Source organism: Phyllostomus discolor, chromosome 2 (genome assembly GCF_004126475.2).
Source record: "Phyllostomus discolor isolate MPI-MPIP mPhyDis1 chromosome 2, mPhyDis1.pri.v3, whole genome shotgun sequence".
In the NCBI taxonomy this organism is placed as follows: Eukaryota; Metazoa; Chordata; class Mammalia; order Chiroptera; family Phyllostomidae; genus Phyllostomus; species Phyllostomus discolor.
Window position 1 is genome coordinate 11822813 of NC_040904.2, and position 16994 is coordinate 11839806.

A 16994-nucleotide genomic window follows, 5' to 3' on the forward strand; every position below is an offset into this window, starting at 1 on the left:
ACAAAGCAGGACGATTGTGTGAAGACACAGGGAGGAGACGGCCAAGGAGAGAGGCCTTGGAGGAAGCCAGCCCTGTCAACACCTTGCTATCAGACTTCTAGCCTCCAAAATTGTGAGACAATAAACTTCTGGTGATGAAGCCACCCAGTGTGTGCTATTTGTTACGGCAGAACTCACAAACTAATACAGCCACCATTGTACATTGTCAGTTCATTAGACTGGAAAACTGTCCAGCCTGGGAACCCTCAGCTGATCTGAGAAAATCATCAGGTCAGAGACAAATAGTCTGAGCTCTTTTTCCTCTCTACCTCATGTTATCTATCTATAGAATCTTCTGCTTAACCTTTCTGTGGTAGATTACCTTGTTGTTCCACAGACATTCCCTCCCTTCATCTCCATGGGGGGAATATACCTCATTGTCCCACTTCCATTTACCTGGTGACTTACTTTATTTAGTCCATTAGGTGCTGGAATGTGTGAGCTGAGCAGTAGCTTGGAATGTGTTTACACACTAAACTTGCCTGTCTTGCCCTTGAAGTTTGGGCCCCTGGACAAATACATGCAGGGCTGATTTGAACCCATCCTGTGGCTTGGATCGAGAGTCAGTCCAGCCTGGTTTAGCCAAGCTGTAGCCCACACTCAACCTGTGAGAAAAAAAATTATTGTTATTGTAAGCTACTGATATTTGAAGGGGTTGTTTTTTGGTGCAGCATTATTGTGGCACTAGCCGATGCATCTATTACCATTTTATCCTGAGATCTTTTTTAACACGTCGTATCTGGGTCGTACTGTGTAAGGAAAGCCTCCGTGGGTTTTCCTGTGTGATCTGGGGAAAAAAACTCATGCCAAGAAATATCTCCCACATCCTGGAGTCAAAATCTGGAGACTTATTTAATTAAGTTTAAATACTTTCTGGTCTCCTAAATGGAAGCTTGGGCAGAAGAGTAACGTCCGAAGATCAGATCAGCAAATGCCTTATTGCTATTGGTTGTTAAGCAGCTTGAACAGGATAGAACCTGTCAGAGAAGAAAGGAATCCCCATATGCGGTGAAAAGCCTAGAATGGGGAAGCGAGAAATGTCAGAGATAAACTTCATGCTCTTTATTATTTTGTCAAGGATCAAGCCTGGGGCTATCATAGTAGAGCCCATATCAGGAATTACCAAATATCTATAAAAATAGAACATGTAATTCCATTGTGGTATGTTTGTACAATAGTATACTTTATAGCACTTATTGTGTGTTTTCCTCTAAATTCATATGTTGGAGTCCTAACCCACAGAACCTCAGAATGTGATTTATTTGGAAGTATGGTCATTGTAGGTATAATTAGTTAAGATGAAGCTGCACTGGAGTAGATTGGGCTCCTAACTCAAAATTCTGGTATTCTTATTAGGAAATGCCTTGTAAGGAGACACATATTGGGAGAATGGCATGTGAACATGTAGGCAGAGCACACAGTGATATACCTATAAGACCAGAGATTGCCAACAAGCCACCAGAAGCTGGGAGAGAGGCTTAAGCAGATTTTCCCCACAAGGAACTGACCCTGCTGACACCTTGACCCTGGACTTCCAGCCTCTACCATTGTGAGACACTACATTTCTGTTAAGCCACTCAATTTGTGGTTGCAGTAGCCTTAGGAAACTAACCCAGCAATCAATGAACATACTTTGATTGCATGCAACAACACAGATGATTGTACTGACTACATTTTTGAGTGGCTGAAGCTAGACATTAAGAGTGTGTGCTATCAAAGTCAATTTATAAGTATTTCAAACATGAGGCAAATTAATGTGTAGTGGTTTCCTTTGGGGCGAGAGACATAGTATACAGATTAGGGCATAGGGAGAATTTCTGGGTACTGTTACGCTCCACTGAATTCATTTTGAAATAGTTTATTGATCTATATTCTTCTGATTATGCTTTGCATGCATACTGCAGGTCAGTACAAATTATTATTTAAAAACACTAATGGGAAGAAGCAGTGGGGGAGTGAATGAAGCTAGAGGGTTTAGACGCAGTGTCCGACATTGTAAATGAGGACAGGAAAAGGGGGCATCAGATGGCAACTAGAGCCCAGTGGAGAGTTTGGCTCAGATCGGAGGAAAGGCTCTTCTATATTTGCTGAGGAGGCAATGGACTCAGCATGACAAAAATGGGGTTGGTGAAGTTTCCACTCAATCAGAATTCTCTTCTTTCCTTTGTCTCAAGGAAAAAATTGAGTTTAGTATTTAAAAAATAACTTTTGGCAAGTCTGTTTGCATTTTCTAAAACTCATTTAAAATGCCATTCATTTTTTTTGGCAAAGCCAGGGAGCCCTTGTGTCCATATGACATGACTCCTGTTGCTATGGTAATTGAATGTTTACTAGAGAAAATATTACCAGTTAATAATAGCCTGGATGGAAATAATAGCTACTGCTAGGCCTTCAGAGTTACACACCATCAATTTCCAATTTGCTGAAATAGGTGCAGTTTGCTTTTTGAGTTTCAAAGTATTACTTTTTCCAGGCCTCCCTGATCCTTCCTCCACACCACGCACCACAGTCCCACACCCACCTACCCACGTGCTTCAAAGAATGTTCTACTTGTCCAAAATGATGATAGAGGGAAGCTGTTGTGCTGGGGCCTTGTCATAATTTCAACAGTAGGAATAATGAATAAATTAGAAGGGTACTATTTATTGGCTTTGGTTAATAGTGAAATCACAGGGGGAATAATCACAGAAAGACAGTATAATTTATACTATTTTTTATACTCAATATACTTTTCCAGCATGTCATTTCCAAAGAACAAACCAACAAGCAGATGTATTGAATTATTCTGTCAAAAATCTTGCCTGTGCATAACAAAAATGCCTTTCAAGGTATTCAGCTCAGTCTCTTTCCCTGAGTGTCTACACTGTTTATATCCTTCCTTCCTTCCTTCTTTCCTTCCTTCCTTCCTTCCTTCCTTCCTTCCTTCCTTCCTTCCTTCCTCCCTTCCTCCCTCCCTCCCTCCCTCCCTCCCTCCATCCCTCCCTCTTTCCCTCCCTCCCTTCTTTCCTTAAGCAAATGTGTATTGAGCCAGCCATTAACCTAGTTCTTGGGGATGTAGACCCTGTCCCTGCCACCACAGGAGCTTGAGATGTAGTGAATGTCATGTTTTGATGAAGTCACCCTTCCTACCATCAACCTTCCCCATCAATGCCAACAAAGAGTGCAGCTGGAAGGACACAGCCCTTGACTCAGGTTCCATGTCCTCTCACAATTGGCCACCTTTCACCCATGTGTTGCCAGCTGTATGAAAGTATGGGGGTGGGGGATGGAGTTTGGTGCCTGGGCTTATGGGAAGGAAACTGCCTCCTTCAAAAGTCCAAAACAAAGAGCACCCCTGAGAGTCTAAGTTTATGTTTCCAGAAAAAACCTGGAGAAACATTCAGCTACCATGACAACCAGTTCTGTCACATTTCCAAAGGTCCATGAGGGTATGAAAATCAGTGAGTGGACCAGTTTGACACTGTGTGGCCATGTAATAAGTTGGAGGTCATCTTTAGAGGCTGGGCCTTTTCCTCTAAGTCAGTGGTTCTCTACACACTTAGCATACAAGAGAATTGCTGGGTGGGGAGGGGAGGGGTTGAGAAATGAGGAAATGCAGATATCTAGGTCCCACTCCTAGATTGTGGTTCAGTGTTTTCAAGAGTAGAGCTCAGGAATATGCATTTTAACTCCTCCTCCTGCTTGTTACAATGAGGATGGTCCCTGGCCACATGTTCCCCAGAGACAGGTGTTGAAAAGGAAGCATTCTAAGGTTGGAGGGCATTTAAAAGGGGGAGGGAAGCAAGAGAGATCAGGTAGGAGAGTAATGTTCCAGGTGACAGATAATAAACCTGTGTGGCAGCAGCGGCAGGTTTGGAGAGGAGGGATGGGCTCTGAAAGGTGTAGGCTCTGGAATGAACCTTCCAGGAAGACGAGGTCAGGAGGCCGAAGAGTTACAAGCCTGACTGCCCAGAGAGAGAAATCACAGCACAGGGATCTCAGCTTCATATTTTCTTGCCTCAGTCAGTCCAGACTGCTTTCCTCTCAGCACCTATCCACGGTCATCAGATTCTTAGACAGAGCTCAAGTGAGTGAAGAAATCACCATCTGAGTCCGAGGGATGTGCATACAAGGTAACACTGCATGTGGGCTCTTAGGAACTGTAACACATACAGAAATGGAGAGAAGTTTACATTTCAATTTCATTTTTGTGATTTTCTATGTGAGCATGGTGACAGGGTGTGCTAGGAACCCATGTTTAGAAGGATAGAGGAGGACAGGGTGAAGGTCCGAAGGTGGGAAGCACCCTGACCATCAACATGCAATTGTTTCGGGGTGGTTTGCAGAATAAGAAACCACTGATTTAGCACAATCTATTCCAGAGGACCTAAAAATAACTTGGATTATACTGTATTCTGCTCTTTAAGAGTTCCTGGGGGGTCCTTTCCCTTCTGGTTTGAGCAAAGACATAACAGCAGTTCTGCAAAGGTCAGTCCAGAGCAAGGAGTGAAGGTAGGGGCACCAAGTAGCCAAAGAAATGGCCACGGACACCTAGGTAACAATCTCACATTTGGCAGCTTTGGGGTACAGGATGTGATGGTGGGGTTGGAGGGGAGCCACAGTCTGGAAGACTTTGCACCAGAAACCCTATGCTATCATCTCCTCTGTGCCTCTTCAAGGCCTTCATCTCCTATCATTCAACTTGAGAGAGACAGGGAGGGGAGTTGGATAACAGTTTGGCCTCAGCCGTGGACCTGCCCGCAAATGCATGAGAGCATAGAGTGGAGAATACATTGCACTTATTTAGGGATGTACATCCCTTCTGCTGTTTGCTGTATAGGCTGATTATTAGATCATTAGTTTATGTAGTGGCTAGGATGAAAGTCAAGGAAGTGGGTACTGTCACATATATTGTTCCTTCCAAGAGGTAGAAGAATGATTAGTTTCAGAATACACGCCTTGGATTCTTCTTCATACCTGTAATGAACATATATCCCTGTTTTGGTATTCTGCCTTTGGAAGAGGAGTTGGCAAACTGCAGCCTGTGAGCCAAATCCAGCCACATCCGTTTGTTCACGTATCACCTGCGGCTGCTTTCTGTAGGGATTCACAGTTGATGAGACTGCATGGTCTGCGAAGCCAAAACCACTTACTATCTGGCTTTTTCACAAAGAATCTTTTGAAAAGCTAGAGTCCCTAGGAGGAATTTCTCTAGTGATTGATGTCAGTGAGAAAAATAATAAATTTTGACAATGAAGGTGACTGATGTTTGTAAAATGCTTTGCATACAGATCAGCCTCATGATCCCGAGGTAAGGGATTTGAAGTATTCTGAAATCTATTTCATGAATGAATAAATGGAGAAGCAGAGTTCGGGTTATTTGCTTGACTGCCACTTTGGGGAACCAGAAGGAGCACCCTAATGTCCTGACTCTAACATCATGAGATTTAGAGTTCCACCCTGGGGCTCAGTGTGTCAACTTAGACAGGAAACTCCTCTAGTATAATTTCCAAAGTGCTGAGAAGACCTTTGAGCTCCCAGACATCTCAGCCCAAATCCCAGCATTAGAAATTCATTGCTATGGATCAACAAGTTCCTCTGTGGAGATATAAAATGCCCTTGGGAGGTGAGCCTGTTAAGTTTGGCTGCAAGTCACTTGCAATTTCAGAGAAATGCTTTTAAGTGAATATTTTTCTCCTAACAAGGAGATATGAAGCCCAGTGGGGAAAGGGAGCAGTGGGTGCTAAAAGAAATATTTCTGGGAGCATGGCCAGGGATATAGGGGGGCAGATCAAGGATGGGGGCATCAGACCATCAGAAGACATGAAAAGGGCAAGTCTCCAGAAGGTGGCAACTTTATTCTCCTCCTAATTCACAATTCTCTTTGTTCTAATTGGAGTTGTAGGGAGTGTCTGGCTTAGGCAAATGGATCATGGGTCTGATTTATTTAGTGACTCGTACATTCTTATCATCTTTTCCTGCTGCCTTATGACCAACCTTGTGTTTCATTTCATAGTTGCCTGGATACTTGCAGCCTGAGTGCTGACAATCTTTCTGATGATAAGAAGTTTGGTTTTGTGAGAACTCTAGAAATGATACATCCCTAAGGAGATTTCTTGCGACCAGTGTCCTTGGATCAAATTTGTGAACTTTGTATCTCCAGTAGACTGTAAACTTGGGCTATGACACTAGCAGAGAGAAGAAGGGACAGCAGCACACGTCAGGACCACATGGTTTCCAGTTAGATTGTAGTCAGTGCGATGTTTTGTGCGACACACTGTTCTCTGCTCAGAGATGTTCTTGGGGAGGGAAGACACACCACCTGTTCCTTTTGTACCAAGTAACGAGCAATCAAGGGGGGAAACTGAGATGCAAATCAGTTTTAGATTTGAGTATTGTTAGAAAAAAGGTGGAATTTTGATCTTTTATGTTGCTCATCTCATCATAACAATGTGGAAAGAACGTGTTCTCTCTGTCTCACTTTGCAGCAGATGACAGAAAACAGTATTCAAGCCCAGGGTATATGCGAAATGGGATTTTTTTTTAAAAAAGAATGATCTGCAAATAATGGTTGAGATACATGCTCTGAAAATATGAAATTAACTTGGCGACTAGGTTAATTTATCAGTTTTAGGACATTACCAAGGAAATATAGAGAACCATAAAGCTTTCATAAATGAAACCCAATAACCATTAGGTTTCTATAGTGGCGCCATCTGTCCCAGTTTTTTGGGAAATTTCATTAATGTGTAGAGATCTTCCCTCATATGGTAGAGAGAGAACTAAACTGGGAGTGACGTTCTTTGGGTTCCATTTCTGTTCTTGCTCATAACCAGATGGCTTTAGGCCAATCGTTGTATTTTCCTAACTCAATTTTCTTATCTGCACAATGAGGAGATTGAATTAGACAACTTATAAGTTTTCTTTTGCTTCTCAGGATGTAATTCTCTGCTCTATTTGGGCCATGGACTCTGGTCAACATTCTTCTTCCTTCCTTTTGATCCCCTGAAATGCCATTTTCTCCTGACCTGATTCATTACGATTACACTATTTTATTTCAGATTCATCAGCTTTCATTCTTTTCCTTTGCAGTCATTTGACCCTCTGTGCTAGAATCTTGGCTTCATGGAATTTGAAGATGGGTCGGTGAGAGTCTCACCTCTTATCCAACACATCCCTGATGGATTAAAACCCCGATTCTTCTTGTTCACCCCCATGCACAGGCAGCTGCTTACTTCCAAAGCTGAATACATTTATGCTGACTTAATTTTTATTGTGTCAAATATGACTAAAATCTTGTGTTAGTCTCTGACACATTAGATTTAGTTAAGAGTGTAGCTATTTTATTATTTTTAAACCCATTTCTTTGGGTAATACAATAGGCTTATTGCTCCTGCAAGAATGGTGTGTCATTCTAATCAAAGCATATGAATCATTATGATTTCATCAGGTTTGAAGAGAAGGAATGACCGCCTGGTGGTATGAAGCAATGCCAAAAATTTCACAAAACACAGAGCTCTGTTTTTAACATTTGTGAAAGTGTTACATGTGCACTTTTGCTTCAGGGGGAGGGAGGAAGGGTAGGGAGAGAGAGAGAGAGAGAGAGGGAGAGAGAGAGAGAGCCAATTTAGCAATAATGATGTGCTTCCTCTTTTAATGAAGGGGAAGGTGATGATCAAGACTGCTTTGAAGAGCCCATTTGGAGTGGAATGTCTACTCATAACATTATAACTGTGTCCATATGAAACAAATACATCATATAGTTTTGCCTGACATATTTTTCCCTGCTTCATTCCAATTGTCTGGAGATCATGGACTGAGATGGTACTAAGTCATAAGCCCACAGTTATGTAGGAACATTTAGTCAGTGCAAGGTTGGCAGCCTGGAAACTTGTTTTATGACATATTCTGGGTTCATCTGTGCCTTTCTGAGAAAAGTGCCTTCAACACGGAATGATCCCTTTTTGAGATCATTCAGCCCCAGTGATTCCGGGCTTCCCTGGGAAATGTAAGCTCGGCCATGGCATACGCACATGAGCAGTGGTCAAACTCTCGAAAACACAAGAGGCCGTTCTGCAACTGCTCTTAGCACCAGGAGTTGTAAGGAATTAAATTCCCTCATGTGCAAAGAGATGCCTTATGAGTCTGGCTGCAAGGAAGGCAGGATGTGGCTGATGCTTGTAGACCATTTCAGCTGTAGTCTTTCTACTTAAAAGGCATCATTTGATCTTCAACCCTTTTATACTATTTGAATCAGACTGTTGCAAATAATACGTGTACTACCCATAGTCCAGCTTGTTTTTGAATAAAAGGATAAATAACCTTGTTTATTAAAACTGTGCCTCCAGTTGATCTTTTATTTTTAGTTGAGGTATAATTGATGTATAACATTATATTAGTTTCAGGTACAGAACACAATGACTTGATATTTGTATACTAATACTCCAGTTTCAATGTTAAGATTCCTTTCATTGATGTGCATTTTAATGTGTACAGGGTACATTTTGGATAAAAACGATAAGTGTCTTCAGACATTGGACCTGAAACAGACAACTGGTTCAGACAATGAACAAAATTGAAATTCAGAAGGGAGTCATGGAAGATGGCAGTTTTTAAACTGGGCCTTGAAAACTGACAAGTGGAGAGGAAGAAATAGGACAAAGGTGTCTAGTGACCTTAACTTCTGATTTATTTCAAATTGAGCTGACTTGGGAGTGTGATACAATCCTTCCCATTCTACATTTGTCCCACAAAATGTTTCCTGTGTTTGAAAAAATGGGAGGCATCTTGGCTGTGTATGTGTGGGGGAGAGTGGTGGAAGACAGCATTTCCAGAGGGTTTTTCCTTTCGGTCTTTCAGTTATTTGCCATTGTGTTATAGTTATTAAGTGTTGATATGCCAATCTCATTTGCTCTCGAAGTGGGCTATTTAGGATGCTCATCGAAACTGTGAAACGGATTTTTTTTAGCCACCCCACCTACTTATTCCCAAAAATAAGAATCCCAAATAAGCTCATATGCAATAATTGTAGACAACTGTTTTCGGCAAGCACTCTAATCTATAAAACAGACATTATTTCTGTAACACATTTTCTATTGGAGTGCATTTAAAAAGTTCTTTTTATCTCAGGTAAATATTTTGATTGGTAAAAAGTTAAAAGGCGAAGAACAGAAAGTGAGTAGGTGATTTGATTTTGTTAGCATTAGATGAAAGTTTGCGTAGGACTCATTGGTTTGTCCTGTTCTTTGAGAGATTTAAAATGAAGAATCTGGAGAAAAACTGGAGATTTGGATTAACTTCCAGGCAAAGATTTAACTTTTCTTTTATTATTGTATTATATTTGTTTTGGTCTGTGTCTATACATAGGAGAAGACGAGGATAAAGAATCTATAGCCCTCAGTTTGAAACTGTATGAACCACTTACTACAGTGATTAGAATTTTGTCACTAGAGTGGGAAGTAGATTTGCTGAGCAGAAGGTAGCTGCTGAGGTTTATTGATTTCAGCCCTCCATCAAGCTGGTTTCAATCTCTGAGCATTTCATTCTAGTTTTCTCCTTTTTAGAGGTCTCTCTAAGATGAGCCTCAGATTGAGAACTTGCTTCTCTGTAACTTTTGCCATCTGGAACAGATTCTTTGCATTTTCACCCCTCGTTCCAAATCTCAGCTGGGATCAATCATTTCTCCCTCATTTTAAGTCCCTGCTCTTCCTGTGTGTGTTGAACAAGTGCCCATAACGCTGCAAATGACTGGGTCCAGTTTGAGTCTGGCCTGTGTGCTTTGGAGGGAGCCAATCCAGCTCCAGCTCCAACTGGGGGCACCTGGGCAAAAACCTGCCGACAGGTTCCGGCTTCCTTTTTGTAAGCACTCCTCACTCAATACTTTTGGGGGAAAAGTTAAGTAATAGGACAGAGTTTACTTTATAGGAATTAATGAGAAGTCTTTGTAACAGGCATGTGATAACCAGGAGTTCTACTGTGTCCCAGCCCCCCTCCCACCCCTCCCAGCCCTCTGGTTATTCAGGTACTAGAAGACAATGTGCCCCCCTTCCTCTGGGCCTGCTCCCAGCTGTCCTTTGCCACACACTTGCCTCCTAGATTTCCTCTGGTTTTACAGCCACTTTTAGCTTTTCCTTCTCCAGGTTATCCTGGGTCTGCTCCTGTTGTGTTTTTCTTGGTCATTCCAGGTCCCTGCATATTTCTTAGGCATATTCTTAGTCTTTGCTGGTGAAGGTACTCACTTTCTGCCTAGCTGCACACATTTCTGCCCATTCCATGTGCCTCCTGGAGCCTCCAGCCTCCCCTGAAACAGCATGTCAAGTGTCCTCTGGCAATCTTTTTAACTCTCATTTTTTTCTGAGCTGCAGATCAAGGTTTGCTGTCCACCCCACAGGCAATCCCTCTTCTCTACAGTAGTGCTTCTCAAAGTTGAATGTGCATGTGACTCACCTGGAGAGGGGGTGAAAAGCAGATTCTGAGTCAGAACACCCCATCGTGTTTGCATGTGGTGCAGGTGCTACTGGTCTCAGGATCACACTGGGAATAGCAAACCTTTATAGTTCTTCGTTTTCATTTCTTGGAGGCCATATAGGTTCTCAGGGCTGCCATAACAAAGTACCACCACTTAGGTGACAACAGAAACAATAGAAAAACAATAGAACAATACAATAACAATAGAAATGATAGAAATTTATTGTCCCACAGATCCAGAGGCAGAAGTCCAAAATCAAAGTAACTATAGGGTCGTGTCTCTTTCTAGCTTCTGGTGGTTTGCTGGCAATTTTTGGCATTCCTTGACTTGTAGATGCATCACTCCAGGCACGTAGTAGTCTTCTCCTTGTGTGTCTTTGAATCACTTTCTCTCTATGTGTGTCTGTCTCTGAATCCAAATTTCCCCTCTTTGTAAGGACATCAGTCATATTGAATGAAAGCCACCTTAATAACCTCACCTTAATTATGTTATCTCTACAAAGACCCAGTTTGCAAATAACGTCACATTCAAAGGTACTTGGGATGGGAATACCAACACATCTTTTCTGGGAGCCACCATTTAATCCATAATAGGGACCTACTTGCTCCCAACCCCAGTCCTTTTAGGAAAATGTAAGATTTTCTTTTCTTCCTTCTGTAGTGAGTTTTTTCATAGATAGAATTCACTACTTTGATCAACAACTGAAGCATGGTAAATTAAGAATCTTTAATTTAGAATGGACCAAACCTGGAATCACCAACAAAGAAGGAATAAAACAGAAATATTAAAAATAAAAAGGAGTCCAAGTGCTCTGGTTCTGAAATTCAAAAATCTTGACCTTTCACTTATTAGTCCTGTGATTTTGGGGGCAACCTGCTTGCTTCTGCTTAACTTCTGCTTCCTTATAAGAAAAGTGGGTATAATGAGACCTGGTAAAGGATGGTTGGGAGGATCAATAGGCTCCCAGTGCCGCTGGCCTGTAGTAGACATTGAGTGCATATGTGACTATTGGTCTTGTAGTGTAAATCTGCATTCTGAAAACCCCAGTAGAACTCTCAGTGGGACCTAGCCAGGTCACCCAATGGATCCGCCAGGGCTTCCAGACAGCTTGCAGTGAGTCTCTGTCCCTCTGTCATCTCCCTAAACCACAACAGTGGTGCAGAGGGGCAAAAAGGACAAAGGGGCTTCATTTCATTGTTTTTCTGTGTGATTTCCCATCAAGGATCTGAACAAAAAAAATACTATTTTCTCTTATGCATTTTTATTTTAGTATCATTTTCCTTGTTGTGTTCCTATTTTAATAAATAATTTATCTTATATGGATGGCATACAGAGACATTTCCATCCTTTGATTGCTTTTTTTTTGGCTTGTTTATAAAGATGTACATTGTTGTGATTCTAAAATGAAGGTCGCAGGATGCATTTTAATAGAGGTCATTCATTCACTTTGGTGTTTGGATGAAAAATGACATTATCTGTCACTAGTCCAGCATCTGGACACTAATTGCTTGGTCATTTATATTGGAGATGGGATTTACAGAGCAGCATTTGAATGAAAAATAGAATCAGTTGAGGAGAATATACTGTAGCTGCAAATCCATTCATTTTCTAGGTCCTGTGAATCTTCCATTGTAAAAGTAAAGAAATAATGCTTAGGGTAAGTTGGGGTGACAAGCTGAATTTGGAACAAGTATTACTTACTGCTCATATGCCAACCACATTGGAAGCTTACATACCTAAACAGTAGTGTATGTGACAGTGGAAAACTCTGTCCTCATGTTTCTGTTAAAGTTAAGGCAGACATCATTTCTGAACTGGCTTATTATTACATGTCCATATAAACTACAGTGAACTAAGAGGATATTGGGTGTATGTGTGGGTGAGTTGAGTATGCAAACAATACATGCACATGTAATGTGCATACTCATACACTTTTGTATTATTTGTAATTGTCAAAGAAAAAATTTGTTTTTAAGGAATAAAAGCAAAACTTTTTTCAAGATTATTTAATCCCTCCCCCCAGCCCCAAATATCCAGTAAGGACAGAGGGGTTCGAAAGACTGTCAGAAGAGAAGGGCACTCCTAGATGAGTTCACTTCAGTTGCTTCACACGTGCAACAGACAGAAAGGAGCTAGCGAGGCATTCTGACTGCTTGCATCTGGTTTGATTCAAATGGTTTTACATTGGTGGAGTTTCAAATGAAAATAAAGTTCATAGCAAAGTGAAATGCTATTTAAACCATGTGAACTAGAGCCAGTGAAAAAATTTATCCTCATAACCGCAATGTGTGAAGTTGTGCTTGGTAAGTCATTTTTCAGAGAAGGTATGCAAAGTTAAACCAGATACACCTGCATGCGTGGGTTAGTTCTTGGGGTTAAGTTGGGTCAGCCTTTCCCATCCAGTGTCTCAGCATGCAGTTTGCTCAGTTTTTCTCCTCTAATAGCTATTCAGGGAGCTTCTTCTACGTGGCAAGTATGGCCATTGGGGTGTCGGTGCTACAATGGTGATCTCTGTGGCATGTAGTTCTTGCCCTTGAGGAGTTTACATTCTAGTGCTAAAGACAAGAATACAAGCTTTTATGCAGTAGAATAATTTATTGAGTGCTATTAACACAGATAAAAGAGGGAAAAGAAGTTGAATGGGTTGCTCCTCTTAGGCCAGAGAGCTAGCCTTCTATGAAGGTTAACCAGAGCTGGTAACATGGAAGTAACGTATGGGGTGTCTCAGGAAACCAGAAATTGATCAGAGGGTGGAGCTTCTCTGGTTCCATAGGAGTCTTAGGTTGTTGACACCCTGCCTGTTTCAGAGATACAGGTTGGGATGGGTGGATGTAGAAGCTGAGTTCCCGACCTGGTGAACCACACCTGTTGCCAAAATCAGCATGGCAAATCCATGTCCCTTATGCTAGTCCACAGAGCACAGCCTTCACATTTCATGATGTAAGAAATCAGAGAAAAGGTCTTGACTTAGTGGTGAGGAGTTATGGCTGGAGTTGGAGTCAGGCAGAGGACCAAGGACCAACCTACCACTTGTTAGAGCTGACTCAACACCTGGCCACCTTGAAGCTTCAAAGTGTCATTTACTCGCCCTCAATCTCTCATCCTTTACTTTATGTAATTACGTAAAGATACCAATGACATACCTGGCCCCTGAGGCTGAGACCTTTTCTGACCACTAACTTAAATTTTTTTTTAACCTCCCTTTCCCCATCCCACTCTCTGACCCTACCAGATGGAAGTTCAAGGGAATGTTCTTTCTGATTAATTTTTCTCCCCAGAATTTATTCCTATGTGATACACTATATAGTTTACCATTTTTATTTTTTTGTTTGTTGTTTTTCCCCAACTCTAGTATGAAATTAGGTATTTTGTTTTGATCATTGTATTACTCTCAGTGCTTAGAACAGCTTCTAGCACATAGCAGGCACTCAATAAATATTTACTGAATGAATAACTAAATAAATCCCTTGGTTGGAATGTAGCTACTGTGCATTGGCGATAATTTCTCCAACAGAGGGTAAGGAGGCAGGAAATTTGGCCAATACCCAAGCTTACTTGCCCAGCACTTGGAGAAATTAGGGTAAATAGACCCAGTCAGCCTTTGAATGAGTGCTGGGTTTCTTATTCTTAATTTTGGATAGAAACCTGGTTCCATGTTGTTTTGAATGAGCTCTGAGTGAGGAGTAAATTTTCTCTGTGAGATAAAAATAGTTATTTAGTGATAGAATTGAGCAGACTAAAAGGCTAAAGTACCTGATTGGTTTGTTTTTCTCCTCCCCACCCTCAGATAGGTAGACAGTTCTTTTCTGCCAAGGGGAGATTCATATCTTGTAAGAGCCAAAGGCCATGTAAAAGATTGTGATAGGTATCCAGAAGGAAGGAGAATGGGGAGGGGTAGAAAAGTAGGGAGACCTTTGAGAGTCAAGCTGGGGTAGGGGGAAGGGAAAATGATCAAGAATTAAAAGAAAATTGGGAGTAAGGAGTGGTCCCAGAGACAGCAGGGATCCAAGACCTTCTGGTTGGTATTGTCCTTCACTAGCATACTCTGGCGGCTGAACTTCAACAAAGTCCTGTAGTAAGACAGCTACCAAAAAACCACCGGGTGGAAACCACAAATCTTAGTCGTGTCCATGATGGACAGATGGTAAGAATCTCCTTTTCCATTTTTGCAACCCTATTAACATCCTGGATTCTGGAGCTTTCCTGAAATCTGGCAGGGGCTGCAGACCTGTTTGGGATTAACATTTTAATGGTATTTGTGAATTAAAGACTCTGGGACAGATTAAATTCTATATAAAGTTTTTGAAAATGCTGGATTTAACATTAAAAATTAGTTTGTGGACTTTCGTAACTTCTGTACTTATAAAGTTAGGCAGAGGACAAAGTGCTGGAGGGAAAGAGCAAGAGGAGACTTTAATCTGACCATAGAGGAAGACCGTACTGAGAAATTATCATCCTCATTTATCTGACAACTTGGCAAAGTGAGGGCAACTCATTATCGTATGTCTCTTCTGGGTGGACAAATATTGTCTTTTTGTGTAACCCCAGCATATCCTCTCTTCTCCTCTGACTTCTTCCCACCCACAGAGGCCATCACCTGTCTCTTTACACCCTGTGTCTTTCTTCAGCCATCCATGCTCATGGCACTCGGAGGCCATATCCTTCACAGCTCCTACTTTAAGCCTAGTGAGAATTGACACATAGTGTATAATCTTTGAATTTCTAGAAAGACACATTCTCCTTTCTCTTTTTCATTCCTCCTCTCATGTCCCTCCCTTTTTCCTTTTTATTTATCAGTTTAGCTTGCTTCTATTATAAAAATACCTCTCTTCATTAACTTCAACATCAGTTTCCATCAGTCCAAAAACTAGAACCCTACAGTTGACTTAGGGAGGATACTTAAATCTTGCCATGAGAATGCAGTATTTTTAGGATTTTGAAGTGTAGTATATTATTACATTTCCAAATTTAAACAACATTAAATAATATTTTTTCACACCACTGCAGAGACAATATGACAAAAGAAACAATATGAGGTGGTAAGGTGTTCAAATAAAACAGGAATTTGATGGTCACTGCTGAGTTGCAGACTTTGAACCATACACTTCAAAGCAGAATGATATACAGTGTTAAAGTTCTGATGATAGAAATTTTATTGATCACAATTCCTCCAAGTTCTTAAGAGCCTGTATAGGCTCCCTTGTCCTCTTACCTTCAAACACTCAGTTTCTTATAGAGTGTTAGGTAGAGAACAGTTCCTTCTTTACAAAAACACTTTAACATAAAAATCAAAGAGATTGTTTTCTAGTTTTTTCTAAACTGTTATTCTATTTTTTAACTACTCTAAATCTTAAAAAATAACTAATGTTAATGCTTCTCCAACCCACTCAATGTTTCCAGAGGGGAAGGAGGTGGTGGGGAGAAGAAGAGATTAGCCAAAGAACACATATATGTATATGCATAGCCCATGGACACAGACAACAGTGTGTGAAGGCCGGGGGTGGGGGTGGGGGCTGGGTAGAGGGGAGCAAATGGGGGCAATGGGAGACCTTTGTGATAGTGTCAACAATAAAAAAACACAGCAGGACACCCCAAATTTTACAAGGTCAACAAAAACCACAAACAATCTGATTAAAAAATGGAAAGAGGACATGAATAAATATTTCTCCAAAGAGGACATGCAGATGACCAACAAACAAATAAGAGGATGCTCAAGGCCACTAGTCATCAGGGACATGCAAATCAAAACCACAATGAGATGTCACTTCACATAGGTCAGAATGGCTGTCATCAATAAATCAACAAACAACATGTGTTGGCAAAGAGCTGGGGAAAAGGTAATTAATCCTTAGGTACTGTTTATGAGCTTGTATATTGGTGCAGCCACTATGGGAAACAATATGGAATTTCCTCAAATAATTAAAAATAGAACTATCATATGATCCAGCAATTCTACTTCTGGATTTATATACAAAGGGATTGAAGTCACTGTCTTGAACCCCCATCTCACTGAAGCATTATTCACAATAGCCAAGACATGGAAACAACCTAACTGTACATTAATAGATGAGTGGATAATGAAAATAGGGCATATATACATGATGGGATATTAATCAGGCATAAAGAAGAAAAATCTCTTGCCGGTTGTGACAACATAAATGGATCTTCAGGGCACTAAACTGAGTGAAATACATCAGAGAAAGAAAAATACTGTATGATCTCACTTATATGTGGAATATTGAAAAAAGGTTTGGCTTTTTAGTCTCTTGGCTTCACTCAAGATCTGGCCAATGTCTGTTGGAGAGTAGAACAACCAGATTGCTCCCTCAAAATCTCGTCTTCCCCTTTTCTTAGATCCTGGTCCCTCAAGGCTTGTCTGTCTCTGTAGCTCTTCAATACTGATTTATATGCTTTCTAGATTACATATTTTATATACATTTATATTTATTTATTTTCTATAATATTTTATCAACTTTTCTAGTTGTTTTCCATGGAATGCTTAGTACAA